The sequence below is a fragment of the Canis lupus genome, chromosome 4 (assembly GCF_011100685.1).
Source record: "Canis lupus familiaris isolate Mischka breed German Shepherd chromosome 4, alternate assembly UU_Cfam_GSD_1.0, whole genome shotgun sequence".
In the NCBI taxonomy this organism is placed as follows: domain Eukaryota; kingdom Metazoa; phylum Chordata; class Mammalia; order Carnivora; family Canidae; genus Canis; species Canis lupus.
The window spans coordinates 45,737,511-45,753,492 of record NC_049225.1 but is presented as its reverse complement, the minus strand read 5'-3'; the positions used below and the strand labels follow the sequence as shown (position 1 = coordinate 45,753,492).

General features: G+C 34.8%; 1 protein-coding gene across 39 annotated transcripts in view; it reads left to right on the top strand.

The window, feature by feature from the left end:
• The window catches only part of LOC119863952 (teneurin-2-like), a 664,488-nt gene that overhangs the window by 97,446 nt on the left and 551,060 nt on the right, over window positions 1-15,982 (top strand). For 6 of the 39 annotated variants that reach the window (XR_005358274.1, XR_005358258.1, XR_005358268.1 and 3 more), the window contains one exon: window positions 12,119-12,196. The exons of 26 other annotated variants lie outside the window; for them this stretch is intronic. The gene's annotated coding sequence lies outside the window, so the exon portion shown is untranslated. Of the gene's footprint in view, window positions 1-11,847; window positions 11,981-12,118; window positions 12,197-12,423; window positions 12,561-15,982 lie in introns of those variants that run through there. 7 more of the 39 variants (XR_005358256.1, XR_005358249.1, XR_005358267.1 and 4 more) reach the window with 4 other exon arrangements.

Sequence of the window (15,982 nt, the reverse complement as noted above, 5' to 3'; positions counted from 1 at the left end):
TGGAGCCTGCTTCTGTCTCTGCCTCTCTCTCTCTCTCTCTCTCTCTCTGTGACTATCATAAATAAATAAAAATTAAAAAAAAAAATTTTAAACCTAATGAATGTTTTCTTTGGACAAATGAATAGGTATCATATCAGTGGAGGTGAGAACACTGGAAATGTTATCTAGTCTACAAATAGTATTGAAAAAATTTCAACATAGTGTGATATGTATGTTTATGTTCCTTTTCATGCATAGGGCATAGAGTTGGTTAGTTGTCCTAATCAGGTATACATATCTCACACAAAGGGCCACATTCCAGAGGCAGTTATCACAGAACAGCTATGTTTATCTATGAACAACAATGGAGTTTTGTTAAATAACAAAAGAAATGTTAGTAAAAAATGCCATTGGGAAATCTATGATGTTCAAGACATGTGCAATGATAAAATATTATACAAGTATTTTCTGCTTTTACAGGAAATTAAGAAGTGAGAGAAAATAGCAGACTATATTCCCAGATTACTGGGCTGTTGGTTAATGAGGTCTTCTGACTCCATGGTTAGCCAGATCCTACGAAAGCACCTGCCTTAATGATACAGTTTATGCAATCAATGTACTCTTGGAGTACATAAAAGGGTGGAGGCCTGGCATTCAAATATATGATTGTTCTATGCCTGCATGCTAATAAATGCTTGTATTTAGGGCTGAATTGCCCTGACACTTGTTTTCACTGAAACCTGTTTGTGTAAGAAATAGGTCTATAGATCACTTCTAACCACAGTAAATAACAAAATTGGCTTAGGTATGTAGGCAACAGGAAATACCTGGGTTCACGTTCACTGCCACCTTTGTATTTGATCTGTCCACAAACCTTTAAGATAATCAAAGTGACTCACAAAGAATCACATTACCAACACTGGCTATGTTAATTGGAATCTACATCCATGTAATGCTTGTCCTCTGTTTAGTAAATCCTTGACACAGGAAGGTAAATGACTTGTAAAAGACTAAAAGTTTACATTGAGATCTCTTTTCAGGACATTTCACATATGGATAGGGAGAAGCAGAAAGGACCAAGAGCTGGCTCTGTCCCAATTATACTAGTGATATGTCCTTGTAGGATTGGAGATTTACTGTTGGACCAGTAACCATGATCCTCTTCCAAGCTCCTAGAGAAGAAAGGAGCAAGCTTGATGTAAAGGAGTGAGCTTGGACCCATCTCATCCTAACATTTTCTTTTTCAGTTGACAAATAGCAAATTTATCCTTTAATGAAAACTTTTATCTGGGGAAGTGCATATTGAGAATGTTTCAGGCTGTAATAGGAGTGTATTTTAAGCAAATCAGTAATAGTATTGATAATGATGATGATAGAAACTTAAATCCTAAAATATAAGGTGAATATAAAATATTACACTTTATTAAATATTAGGTATTAGATATCTTTTTCTTACAAAACCCTTAGTGATTATTGGCTGATATTTGTGATAGTATGTACAAAGCTAAGAAAAATGTGAAATAAATTTTAGTTATGTTTTAGGGGACAAAGTTCTCATGTGTCAGTAAAATGTTAGGAGATTTTGCTTGTGAGAAGAGATTTTGCCTTGTGAGACAATGCAAGGTATTTTGAATGATTCCTGAGAACATGGCAGTCTTATTTAAGCAGAGCTTAACAGAGAAGACCCATGGAGAATTTTTCCTTTCCTCTGGAAATTCAGATTTGTGGGCACACATGAGAAGGCAGAACAGGGAGGACATCAGGGAATTTTAAGGTTCACAGAACAAATTGCATGAATGCTTTCCCAAAATTTACTCAATTACACATAGTCTAAACGAGAAAGGGGAGGAGAATGTATTTTGATCATCAAAGTGCAAGTTCAACTTTGGTCCCAGTCAAAATTCTACTACATGTTCTACGAAAAGGAGTCAGGCTTGAAAGATCAGGAAGGAGGATAACTGCTGGTTACTTTTGCTTCTCCTTTTCATTCCCCAAGTAAATCCTGGTCTTGTGCAATTTAGGCCATTCTTGCTGAGTTAACCTACAGAAATGAGTATAGAATGACTTGAGCACCTAAGGCCCAAATTCTGTCATAAGAGTGGTCAGACTTTCTATGAACGATCAGACAATATGTATTTTAGTCATTGGGGCCATCTAGTCTCTGTCATAGTTACTCAGGTGTCCCGTGGTCGCACAAAAGCAACTATAGACAATAAAATGAATGAGTATAACTGTGAGCCAATAAAACTTTACTTTCAGAAGCCAGTGGAGGGCTTAGTTGGCTGTCTGCTGTATATCAATGGAGTATGTATCTTTGCCTTAGTGTTTCCTGTGAGTCAAACATCTTTTATGATAGACTTGTCTTTAATGATTCTTTATTAAAAGTTTAACAAACATTTATTTAGCACCAAGCATGTGGACTACACTATGTTAGTACTAGGTATTGGGGGACCAGGAGGCAGTTTGGGAATGGGAAGAAAAGAAAGTGGATAATGTCAAGTTTCTTCAACCTAAAGTGGCTTAAAAATATTTCTAGGGAACACAGGCAGGAAAGTTAAATGGGACAAGTCAAGGAGCAGAAGTAGTTTTTTGTAAAAACAGCTAGGTACAGGTACAAAACTGTATTTATTTATCTCTTGGTATATTCCATTGCCCCAGGGGTAAATGGATAGTAAAGAATTCCCCCAGAGCCCAGAAGATCTCTAGTTAACTGGAGCGATTATGCATACATCTATGAAATTCAACCCATTGTGATTAGAACATTACCTGCTTCATCCTCTTCTTTGGAAAGGCAATATTACTACCTGATATATCACCTTTTCTCAAAACTTTTTTTTCTTATTCTCAAATTTTAATGTTCTTAATAATCATCAGCAGGTGTTCTTGTTACAATGCAGATTCTGGTTTAGTAGGAGTGGTGTAAGGCTTGAGATTTTGTATTTCTAGCACCATCACTGGTGCTCATTACCAGGACCTATTTTTCAGTGGCAAAGTCTGAGGATACTTATCAGGTCTACAAACAGCATCTACATTAGATGAGGAGCCCAGCATGCCAGACTAACAATATTTTCTACTAGAGGAATTTCAGAGTGTAGATGTTGAATAGATAAATGATCTTACTTCCCTAAAAAGTTTTGCCAACTTTCTTCCCCAAGAGTAAGGTGTCTATAAATTCCTCATTTATTTATTATGCATTTTTATAATGTGACAGCTGCTGTGAAAATACAAGTAGATTATACAAGTTGGTTAACACTTTATACTAAACCTTAATATTACACTATAGGTTGAAATAGCTTGTTAGATAAACATGAGAAACTGGGATAAAAGAGTGGGGAAGTTTGGTGAGTAGATAAAAGATCACAGCTGTTTCAGTTATAGAAGCTGTCTAAGGCAGCTAAAAGCTGGATTGAAACTGCTGGAATAGCTGTGGACACATAGAGGGATTCCAGACCCAGGGCTTAAAGAGCAAGATGCAGACAAAAAGGTCCAGAGGAAATGGGTAGGGAAAGACACTAGAGTTTCATCTACTTCATACTGAAAGGGACATGAGGGATGATCTAGTTTCTCACTTTCCTGGACCCATGGTCCCATGTCTCTAAAGTATACTTAACCAAAGCTACTCTGAACCTGTGGATACCACATTATGCCTTCTGTCTCCTCCCCATACTAGCCCCCAGGCTGGTATATTAGATTCTCCAGGAGGAAGTTGGGGATTCTGATATCTGATAGATCCTACTGTTTTGAGGATTCATAAAGCTTACTTATTTTACAGATGGGAAACCCAAGGTGTAGGGACAATTGACTTGCCAAAGCTTAGCTAAGTCATCTCTCTATAGTTGGTCTTCAAAATCAGATGTCCTGACACTCAATATCTGGTCACTCTACTATAGTCGCTAGAGTTCATGGAACTTTTTTTTTTTTTAGAAAATCAGTGATGTTGTGTGGGCCATTTATCAATTATTTATAAGTTTATTTTTTTCAATATTTTGTAGTTAGTTATCATAACATTTTAGAAAATTTCTCACATTTTCATGACAATGCCAGAACTATTGATTGTATGATCTCTAGTAAAGCTTGATGAATTAATTGTTACTATCTTACCCACTTAATAGCAAGATCAACTTACTCAAAATGTTTATTGACAAACACGAGAAGCATCCTAGGAAACCTGTTATATGATAACACAGACCCTATCCTTAAAAGGCTTGCATTTTTAGTGATAAGACATATTCATGAAAGTCTTAAGAAATGCTCAGTGAGGGGTGCCTGGATGGCTCAGTCAGTTAAACTTCTGACTTCTGTTCAGGTCATGATCTCCGGGTCCTGGGATTGAGCGGTGTGTAGGGCTCAGCGTTCAGTGGGAAGTCTGCTTTTCCCTCTTCCTTTGTCTTTAACTCCCATCCCGTGCATCCTTGCTCACTATCTCTCTCAACTAAACTCTTAAAAAAAAAAAAAAAAAAGGTCAATAATTTGCCCAGAAAAATTGGATAGGATTTCTGATAAAGTATGAAAAAAAAATGACATGTGTATCCTATTAGAATAGTAGTTTATCACACTGAGTTTTAATTGTCTGTTTGTATCTCTTACACATTATAAAAAAGAAAACAAAGGTTAACCATTGCCTAAAATAATGATTATGCATGTTAGTCACTGAACAATGTTTTTTAATACATGGTATATATTTTTATATGTACAAAATACATTATTTAAGTATACATAATTTATTTATATAGTGTATGCTTCATATATAAGGTTAGACTCATTAGGGCATTGTAGGTTTTTTCCATTTTGGTAAAATAATTTGTCAGTATAGATTTTTTTCCTTCAACAACTTAATGCTTCTCAAACTCAGTGTGGAAAATTATGCTATCAAAATTTTAAAACTAATGTTGAATACCAAATATTTTGCATGTATATACTATATATCTATAAACATCAATGTATTCCTCCTACAAAGAAGACATACCCTATTATAGCAAGTGATTTACATAAATTTCTTCATTTTTATCCTCACAACAACCTTACGAGATAGGAAGTGATTGTTACTGCTATTTTAAAAATGAGAAAACTAAAATAAGTCACAAACTTGTTGAGTGGTACAAGGAGGTTATGAGGTACAAACTCCAGAATCTCTTCTTTGAGCTGTGAAAGTACAACCCTGGGTCAGGAAACTATGTGCCCCTCCCAGGCCAACAGAACTCCCAAGTTCTATTGAAACAGACCCACATTTATTCCTTGAAGTGTTGTCTATGGGTCCTTGAGAACTACAATAGCAAAGTTGAATACTTGTGACAGAAACCCTATGTCCATCTTAACCTTAAATATTTACTGCTGATCCTTCAGAGAAAAAAATTGTCAGTCTTCTTATGCCATTCAACTTTATGAATTAAACGAACAGTGGTGTCTTATAATTTTGAAATGTGTGTTAATATAGTACATAAAATGCATAGGTGCACTCCCAACTTTTCTTATTTCCAGTTAGTATATAGGCAAAATTCATCATAGTTTTTTATATTTTCTGTCATTTTGATGAATGAGTTATAAGCTGATTTAGAACTATCTTGCATTTACTCTTGGCTAAACATTCTTAACACTTAGAATTGTTCAGGGTGCATTGGAAATGTGTGCCTATTAGGATTAGCATTCTAACATGTGGTTTTCTTAAACAGGTTATAAAATATTTGTAGTTTAGAAGCCTAATGAAAGTTTGGTGGTATTTTGGGATAATAACTTCAAAATATATTTATTTTAATTATATTTTCTTACCAAGCTCCGTTTTAGAAGCTATAGAAAAACATATATTGTAAAATCGCTAATAAATTGTAGAAGGGTTGTGCAGCATATTTTTCTTACTAATTTTAAGGAGGAGTTTTTCAACATTATTGTGAATCATAATTATGTCATTATATGTTATAAATATATTACATGTATTTACACTACATAATTAGACCTAATTCTAATTATGTAGATTCATGGTAATCAGCTAAAATTTGCTTTAAAAAACCAAGATAATTCCTCTAACAGATGCTACCTTAATAGAATATTAATTTTGAGAAAATCTCATGAAAATAGGAAAATTAATAAGTAATGATTAAACTTCTTACATGCAAGCAGAATAAGATGCCATGTCACCACTCTCCTAAAGCTTTATTATAAGAAAAAGTGTTCTGAAATGCACTCATAAATTCTGTAAATAATGTTTTGGAGAAATCATTTCTTAACTTGAAAGAGAAAGCAATCCAATAATAAAACCTCAAAGTTTTAAAGATTTGTTTTGGTTATAACATAAATACTTGCTTTTCAAAGCTCCTTATATAAAAACCTTTTTAAAGTAACAAAGAGGTAAATAAAAACACTATTTCCCACTGGAATCTTGCTCTGTAGATGTTAAATCTAGCATCATTGCTGTAAATTGCTAGTTGTAGTATTTGATTGACATGTTTACCCAGATAATGTAACAGTTTTTGTGAAAGAAATCTACTTAGTGTCTGGATGACATGAAACATGTTTCTTGTGGAAGGAAAAGCCCCAAAGTGTTCTTTCAAATGGGAGCCTTTTCTCTCCAAATCTTCAGAGCTGATAAAGAATCGTGTAATTTGTTTTACTCCCTCATTTACCCAACTAGTAGTTCAGTTGGCAATGTGCATCTAAATATACTTCTAAAATCCCCTTGGTGACTGTCCTTGATTTTATTTCAGATTAATTTTCAACTCAGTTTCAGAGGACTCCATTCTGCACCACAAGATGTTTGACCAGGGAACCCATGTGGTTGTTTTGAGTGAGCTCTGTCTTTTCTATTGGGTTTTGACCCTGGCTCTATTTTCTAGATACTTTAGCAACTTGTCAGTTTGCTTCCAATGAAGGAGATTACTCATTATTTTTAATTTTTTTTCCACCAAGTATAAAATACATTTTTTTTTCTTTTTCCATTTAGTATATTCTTTCTGTTGAAGCTACTACAGATGTCAAATTTGCATGGGGAGGATAAAGTATATTTCAAAAGCTTCTTGAACTTGTGCAGAAGAATTTGATCTTTACATGGCCCAAAGCCTTGAGGGTATAAAATAGCAAGTGGTCAGGACATGAGAAGGAGGAGGCAAAATGCCCAGTTCTCAGAAAACTGGGGAGAGTGGGCAGAAAAGTTTGATTGTAAATGGTAGATTACTCAGCCACCAGGTTTGAGGCTCAGCAATTGGGCTGTGCTGAGCTCCTCTATGGCCAGTGAACTCTGTAGACAAGTCAGTTTTCTATAAGCCAATGACTTGTTTAAATGGGCCAGTTACATTTCCTAGTGAATTTTTATGGCCATTGTTTTTAGAAGCCCCACCTTATCTCTAATTTGATAGCCACCATCCCAAGGGGCTATTCCTGCCCTTTCATGTCCATATGCATATCAATTCCCAAGATTTACTCTTCTCTTCAACAGTCTGAAATCCCCAACCCGTAAAATCAAATTTCTGTCTTGGGATAGATTTTTGTAGCCTTGGGCACAGTAAAACTCAGGTTCGCACTGTCATTATTTTACTTGTGCCAGGGAAATTAAACTAATGCTGACCAAAGAAATCAAGTCAATAAAATTTTAAGCCAGTCTTATCTACAGCTGACTCTCAGTAGTTAAGGATTTAATCTGTGTAGTTTAGATTACTCACATGTCATTTGCAATTTTTTGTGGCGATACAAATTTAATCATGCCCTTCAAAGCTCGGTTATCTTAGAGTCATTCCATTCAGCAGGGAGCCTGGAACCCTCATTTGAGAAGAGCTCATTAATTTAATTCTCATTATTTGTGCATCAACTAAGGAAAAGTGAGCAGACCTTTATTTTTTTATGAGCACTGGCTACTAACCTAACAACTAACTACTAGTCCTAACCATGGAAATGGGATGGTTTAGAACTCAATATTATGTTGTAAATTAGTATCACGTATTATATATTTAGCATTGATCTAAAGGAATTATTTACAACCATTTGGTTATAACTTATTTTTGTGGGAAGAATAATAAATACAATGTTATTTGAAAGGGAGCTCTCCAAAGGATCATTAGCATGTCCATATATATGACTGGCTATTTCTTGTTTACATTCTTTTTTTTTTTTTCTTGTTTACATTCTATAAAATATTATCTGTATAGCCATTCTTAGCGCTGAAGAAACACACAAGTTGCCTTGTCCTCAATCTTTTTTCAAACTGTTTCTAAAGACTAAATCCATACCATCTTCTAAATGCAAAGGGAATTGGTCTAAACTTTGTTCTTGGCAATTCAGAAAGTAAGAGAAATATTAGAAAAACATTCGAAAAGAATTATACAGATTTTAAAAGAAACTATATGTTCCTAGGAAGTCAGTACGTTGTGACTATTTTTTAAAATAGGAAAATGGCTTGTTTTATTTTCACTGGAGACCAGACCACTAGGCCATTTATTCTGATGTAAAACAGTTTGTTTTGTTTTTTAGTTCTGTTTTTGTTTTAATCTGATGTCATGTCTATAAGAGCCAAAATAGTGCCTTGGGAAGAGGAAATGCTTCAGTAATACTTAAAAGAGGCCTTTATTTCATTCGTTTTTTTCTTATATGTATTTATTTATGCAACACAGCAGCATAGTATAGTCTTATCAGGTGCTTAAGAAAATCTGGAGAGAAAGTCAGTAAAAATGACTTGGAAGGAATGGGCCAATGTGTGAAATATGTCCCATTACTCCTCTTGCCATGTCCAAGGCAGACATCACTAATTTATCACAGCTCTTTTCTGCTGAGCCTGGATGCAGAATCCTTCTCAATAGACAACTACCATCAGCCACTGCCAATCAGTTGGCAACTATTTCCAACCTACTGTCATTGTTGAACTAGATTGTATTTTTCTAAAACCTTAAACAGAAGGTACAATCTTATAACACTCTCTTGCCTTTCAGACTACCACTATGATTAATTCCTACTACCTGTTTCGTATAGTCGATTAATCTCATGCATTTAAAATGCTCACCTAGTTGCAGGCATTTTATAGATACAGTACATCTTCATTTTTACAGTGAAATTGAAATTTTCTAGAAAATGCCTTGAAAAGCATCATTATCAAGAAAATTGAAGCATCCCCTTCATGAATCTCCTGGTTCTCAAACAGGAAGAGTTTTATCTACCAGGAGACATTTGGCAATGTCTAGGTACACTTTTGCTTATTCGAAGTGGGGAGGAAGTACTACTGGATCTAGTTGGTGGAGGCCAGGAATACTTCTAAACATCCTGTAATATACAAGACAGCCTCCTACAATAAACAATTATCTAGACCCAAATTCCAATACTGCTGAAGTTGACAAATCCTGCACTAAGCTATTAAAACACTTAGTTCTAGCATAGATGTTGAAGGAGATAATTTTGTAAGTGAAATCTTAAAGCTATTAATTTGATCTATAAGAAAAAACTACTTACATACTCTTTTATTTTTATTTTTTATCTAATTTTTGTATAGATGAAAAATAATGGAAGGGAGGAGGAAAGACTGATGTAAAGATAACTAGAGGACCCTATACTTCCTGATTTTGTTGATTGATTGAGTTTTGAATATAATTGAAATACAGTGTTATATTAGTTTCAGCTGTAAAATAAAATGATTCAACAATTCCATATATTTGTTAGTGCTCATCAAGATATGTGTACTCTTAATTTCCTTTATCTATTTCCCCCACCTCCTAGCCAGCTCCCCTCTGGGAGCCATCAGTTCTTTATATTTAATAGTCTGTTTTTTTGCTTGTCTCTCTCTCTTTCTCTCTCTTGTTCATTTCTTTTGTTTCTTAAATTCTATAGATGAGTGAACGTTCTTTTTAAAAGAGAAGTATAGTTATTTGCAATCTACCTTTGGGTCTGGTGTTACCAGTTTAATGAATGAGACATTCCCCAAAGACAAACATTCAGTAGGATGCCATGGGTTCTACCCAGAGAGTACAATTGCAACTCAGCATTGTACTTCTTTTTCATCATCAGTGAATGAGCAAAGTGTGAGTTCTTCAATGTTTCGCACTGTGTTGAATCTCACACTGAGAAACCGCTCTTGTATTACAAGATGGATTTCAAGGGTTCTCCATTTTTTTTAAGTGTTAAGTTTAGTCTAGCAAGATTTTCTTTTCCCCTATGAAAGCTCAGTGCTTTTTCCTAAGCAGAGTAGTTCTTTATTTATGAAATTTTCTTATTACCAGATGTGGTTACGTTTCCCTAATGAGGTGATGGGAGTGAGGTTTTTACTGATACCACCCCAAAACAAAACTTTACTTTCTGAGGATTAAATCCACCCCTCTTCCTCCTCCCTTTGCCAACCAGAAATAGTGAATGTCTTTTAGACTAAAAGATTCTAAAGGCACAGTGGCTGAGAACATTTCATATTAACTCAAATATATAAGCCTTAATAAGCCAATTTCCCATTCAGTTTAATCTATTTTCAGCAGATCAAAATAATTAAAAATGCTAACAGTTATGGTAATTTTCAATACACTGTGAGAGAAGCAATTTAGATAGCACCTTCCCGACGAATCTATATTTGTATAAATGCTGATCAAGAATATTTGTTCAATTTTATACAAATCAAACATGAATAATTTCTTCCATATTACTCCTTCCATTGTTGTGTTTTCCCTCTATCTAGTTATCCATTTGCTGCTGGCATGCTGCTCTAGGAAGATTTGATTAAAATCAATAAGTTATTGGGAAGATGGCAATTAGCAGTCTTTCACCTATAATAGCATTGTCTGTTAAGCTTCCTTTGTGTTAATCACAATATTTTAGCAAGACTCTCCTATCCAGCCATGCAATTTAATGAAATGGAAGGTTTAAAAAGCATCCTTAATTTGGGGACTGGAAATACGCTTCTCTGTTTTTCACTGTTTTGATAGGAATACCCAGCGTTTCTGCAGTACATCAGAATCTTTATCTCCTTTGAGAGTTTCCCAATTTTAAGATCTCAGAAATAACTGCACAGAAGTTTATATTGCATAAACCTTATGTCAGTTCAATGGTGCATAAAAAGATACCAGCAAATATCAACATATAGACTTGTTTACTTCTTTCAAAGTGACTCAATAGTTTGTTTATAATAGATAATTGGCATGGAGGAATTCTTCACTTTTGCTGTATGATATTGAGTGGTAAACACTTGAGTGGTAAATGCCTGGGCTAAAGGCTGAACCTTGACTAATGCCCTTTGACAGCAAGTAATGATTGGCAAAGTCATTAATTAGAAAGAGGTCATTGTACCCTTCTTTTTACGTTAGTTATCATTTGCTTCTTTGTCTGAAGACTCTTCAGTTCATTTTAGTGACTCTTTCTTTAGAGGAAACACGCATATACACAATTAATGTGCTTGCTATTTAACCATGCTGATTAGAATAGCCATTGTTATCCAAAATTTGTACGCAATGGCAGTTGCTATGAAAACATAGACACTTGAGGTAGTAAGTGAATGTTGTTCATTCAGACCTGTAACTAAGATGCTAATTCACAAATTTACTACCATTCTCTAAAGAATTAGTACCAAAAAAAAAAAAAAAAGAAAGAAAAGAAAGAAAGAAAAAAAAAACAAAACATTGAATTGGAGACATTCAGATAAATAGTGGCCATTTGGAAACACTTTGATTTTGTAGAGCATTGCCTATTCAGTTTTTGCCTAATATAAGACTTGCATTTGTAGCTAGTACCTCTAAAGATGCAAAGTCCCAAACAAATTGGGTATGCTAATTGTATAAAAGGATTTTTTTTTTGTCTATAAAGCAAAATAAATAAAGGAGGGGATAATGGGTCATTCATAGCAACTCATTTTTGGAGGAAAAGAGAAACTATAATATTAACTAATTAGATTTTTTTAATCTATGGTGTTCAGATTCTCTAAATAACTCTACATTATTCCATGATATTTGCCATATAGACATGGCCTAATATAAATGAAGCAACTCAAGACACCCAACATTGCCTTAACTCTTTCAAAAAAAAATAATCTACCTCTACACCAGCAAGATTTCAGGTACTTGGTATCCTTTTTATGCACTTAATAAATTCAATTGATTATTTTTAATAATAGAGTCTTGTTAGACTCAAAAGAAAGTTGAAGAATTTTTTTCTAGCTGACATCTGAAATTCTTGTTGTAAAATCATTTTGCAGATGTTGACATCTAAGTAACATTTATTACAATATGAAAATTCTGCAAACAATTTTGTAGTAAGAGGACCATGGCAGTGGGTAAGTATCTAGACAGGTAAAAGGACTTTAAATAAAATTTTTGTTCAGTTTGGATTTTATCTTGAGCACAATTGCTTTTAAATTTGCAAACAACAGCAGTGACCAAAAAAACAAACAAAAAGCAGTGAGAACTTCTGAGTTCTGTCCATAGAAATTCTTATAAAATATCTAATAAATGGGGCTAAGGAATGTGTGATTTAACAAACATGTTTGTGATTCATGTGCAGATTGTCTGAAGTCCACAGGTTGGGAAACACTGGCTCATGGTTAAAGAAAATTCAAGTTCTCTGTCATATTTCCACCATGTTGCAGTTAACCACCACCTCATCAGTATTATTATTACTGAATAGGATGTGACTGAAAGGTTTGCTCATGTTTTACTCAGATCCTCAAAGTTCTTGAATGCACTGTAGGGTAATTTTGATGGGACTCTATTTTTATTTTTATTAAATTTTAAAGATTTTATTTAGTTATATTAGGGGAGGAGGAGCAGAGGGAGAGGGACAAGCAGACTCTGCACTGAGCACAGAACCTGACCTGGGGCTTGATTCCATAACCCTGAGGTCATGACCTGAAATAAAATAGTCAGTTGTTTAACGAATTGAGTCACCCAGGTGCCCTGATGGGAATCTATTTTTAAAAGTTAAAAGCATTATTAGATTCAGGGCCAGTTTCAGGTACTACTACTTAGGCAATTCTCCAGAGCACTTCTCTGTAAAGGGTAGTAAAGGTTACTGAAGTATTACTGCATGTGTAATGAGATGGAAGAAATTGTATTTTCTAGAACTTTTCTTTGAATGAAAAGATTAACATGATTAACAATTTGGGGTTTAAGGATGGGGTCAAATGATATTCCCTAAATAAATTATGCTTGAGAAATGTCAATTCCATTCCAAGAAAGGAAAATCTGGTTAACTGAAAGAAATTCATTTTGTTGAGTGGGTGATGGGTTTATGGGAGTGGAGGTACGCAGAGCTAAGTCTCTTGGGACAATAGAGACAGAATTTCCTACTTGATACATACTCTGCAATAGAGTAGAAGTCATTTCCAGAATGCATTGACTTCTTTAGGGATTTGTACACATTAACTATTTTTGCTCACTCATCATACATATTTTAATCATCTCTGGTATGTCGGTGAATTAAAAAATTAAAGACAATTTCTTATTCTTAAGGATTAATAGTGTATTTGGAAGACAGATACATAGGCAAGTGCAAACCATTGCATGAGTATTGTATTTAAGGTACAAAGCATGGTAAAAACCTAAAGAAAGCCAAAGCTTTTTGTGCCCAAAGACACCTGATGAAGCTTCAGAAAATAGCATGTGAACTGACAAGATATTAGAAGTTTGACAAGAGAAGGCAGGGCATTCTCAGCAGTATGAACAACATATGTAAAGGCAAGGAGAAGCATAAAGAAAATAATAAATGGCTAATGTCTTCTGAGAGTAGAACAGGTAGGGAGGAATAGCTGGGCAGCTGAGTACTAGCCAAATTAAATCCTAAACTTTCTGCTAAGAAATTGAGATTTTTATATAGAGAACTTATAGAGGAGCATCAGTCTGCATTTTAACATGTTTTCAGTTGAATTTACTCAAGTTGAAATATTTTGATGCTCAATGCGAGGAAAAATTCAAGGAATTCTGAGCTGATGCTTGCATGGTCATATTGGCCCCCTCTTCTGAGGGAGGGGAGAAGGTGAATTGAAGATGAGAAGACTATAGGGAGAAAAGTTAAGAAACAACTGGAATAACCTAGATAAGAGATGATATGGTTCTCAACCAGGCTAGTAGTAGAAAGGATTGAAAGAAAGGGATGGATTGAGGGGGACACTTGATGGGATGAGCACATATACTATATGTTAGCAAATCGAACTTCAATTAAATATATATATATATATATATATATATATATATAAAATAGAAAGGGATGGAAAAGGGAATAAACTGGAGAGAAAGAAAAGGAAGCATGTTTTAAATGACTTGGCAACTAATGTGATGTGAGGAGTGAGAAATAAAGAGGCTAAGGGAATGCTTAGGTTGGCAACCATGTCAATTAAAGTGCCATTTGCTCAGATAAAGAGGAGAAGCCATTTCTTTTCGGTTGGCAGTACAGCTTTGGAAAAGGGATAAGATAATAAGATTGCTGTTGAGAATTTTGAATAGAATAAGCACTTCTAAAATTGATTAGGCCTTTATTAAAGCATTAAGCATATACTTAATTAATAGCTTCTGAATGTTCAATTCTAAGTGAAAAAATAGCTTATCATCTTCTACTTTAATTCTGTCCCAAAGAATCACTGAGCAAGGAAAGATATTAGATAAGGGACAGTTGAGGGAGACCCTGTTTTGGATCACAGAAAGAAATATGTTTAGAGACCAACATTTCTTGCGGTTTAAGCATCAGTTTCTCCTCAAAGAGACAAAGCCATGTAGCACATGTAGCCCAAGGCCAGTCCTCCAAATAAGATTTGCTGTTCTAGAGGCAAAAGTATGTTGAAGCCAGGGGGCATTTATGAAAGAGATAAAATGGGATCTAAGGGGATCTGGGTAGAATAGAACACATTCTCTGCTCTGTAAACCTTCTGAGAATCTCTCCAGAAGACTTCTGCTTAGATCTGTCACTCTGAATTTTGTTCACAAGAGTTTTCATAGATGTAATAAATTAACTGTCATGTAATATTTTGAAAATACATTCTTTCATATATAAGTTGTAATGTCCATTAAGGCAAAAATTATAATTATCTTAAGCTGTCAGGGTTCAGAGTTCAATGAGAGAAGCAGAACAACTAGCAGATAAATCCATGTAATAAAGTATTGCTATAGGCATTTGACCTTACACAGTGTAGGAGTTGGTGAAGCAATCTCTGAAAGGCTATAGATTAAAGTTCATAAGAATGCAGACAAGAGTAGAAGATGGATGTAAAATTAAGATCAAGAGCAGGCTGGAACCCACAAGCACGGACTAAAGGCCATGTCAGTTCTTGTTTCCTCTAATGATAGTGACATGGATATCCTGTAGCAACCTTCCATTTTGATGGAAATAAACACATACATCTGGCTTATGAGTCAAGCTTAAGGAAGATCCAGGGAAGGTGAAGCATTATAAGCCCAACTGCTGGGTCACACAATTAAGTGAGCCATTGACAATGTGAAATTCAAAATGGTTCTTGCTTCACTTGCATCCTACAAATCTCTCATAAGAAATATCTCTTGCACCCCACTCTAACCAGAACAGAAAAAGGAGTTCTGGGACATGGTGTTCAACCTGGCTAAGTGATTATATTACAAAGCTGCCACAATAGCTGTATCTTCAGCAACTTCAGAATGCCCATCACGCACTAGGCACTAGATTAACATTTACAGAGTGAATAAATAAATGAATGATCCTTGGGAGGGGGAGGGGTATACAAAAGGCTGATGCGAGTGCAAAAAGCAAGGATGAAAACAGTGTTTAATCAGTCCTTTATCGCGCTGCACAGTGGAGTTGAAAGCCAAATGAGAAAACACACACAACTCTCTGTCTGTGTTTCTGTCTGTCTCTTTCTATACTCTCTCTTTTCTTCCTTAAAATGTGTGAAGTATTGGTAATAAATTAGTTGAAACATCAGTGGCCTAGTTTCCAGGCTATAAACTCATCACTGTAATAACTACAAAGCCTTTACAGTAATGGCACATGAGTAGGAATTTGTGAAATGAAATTTTTGGCAGTTCATTAGTAAATTTGGGTTTTGCCTCAGCCTTAGGGAACAGAAGGGATCCCAGAAGGTATAGCAATCAGCAGATGA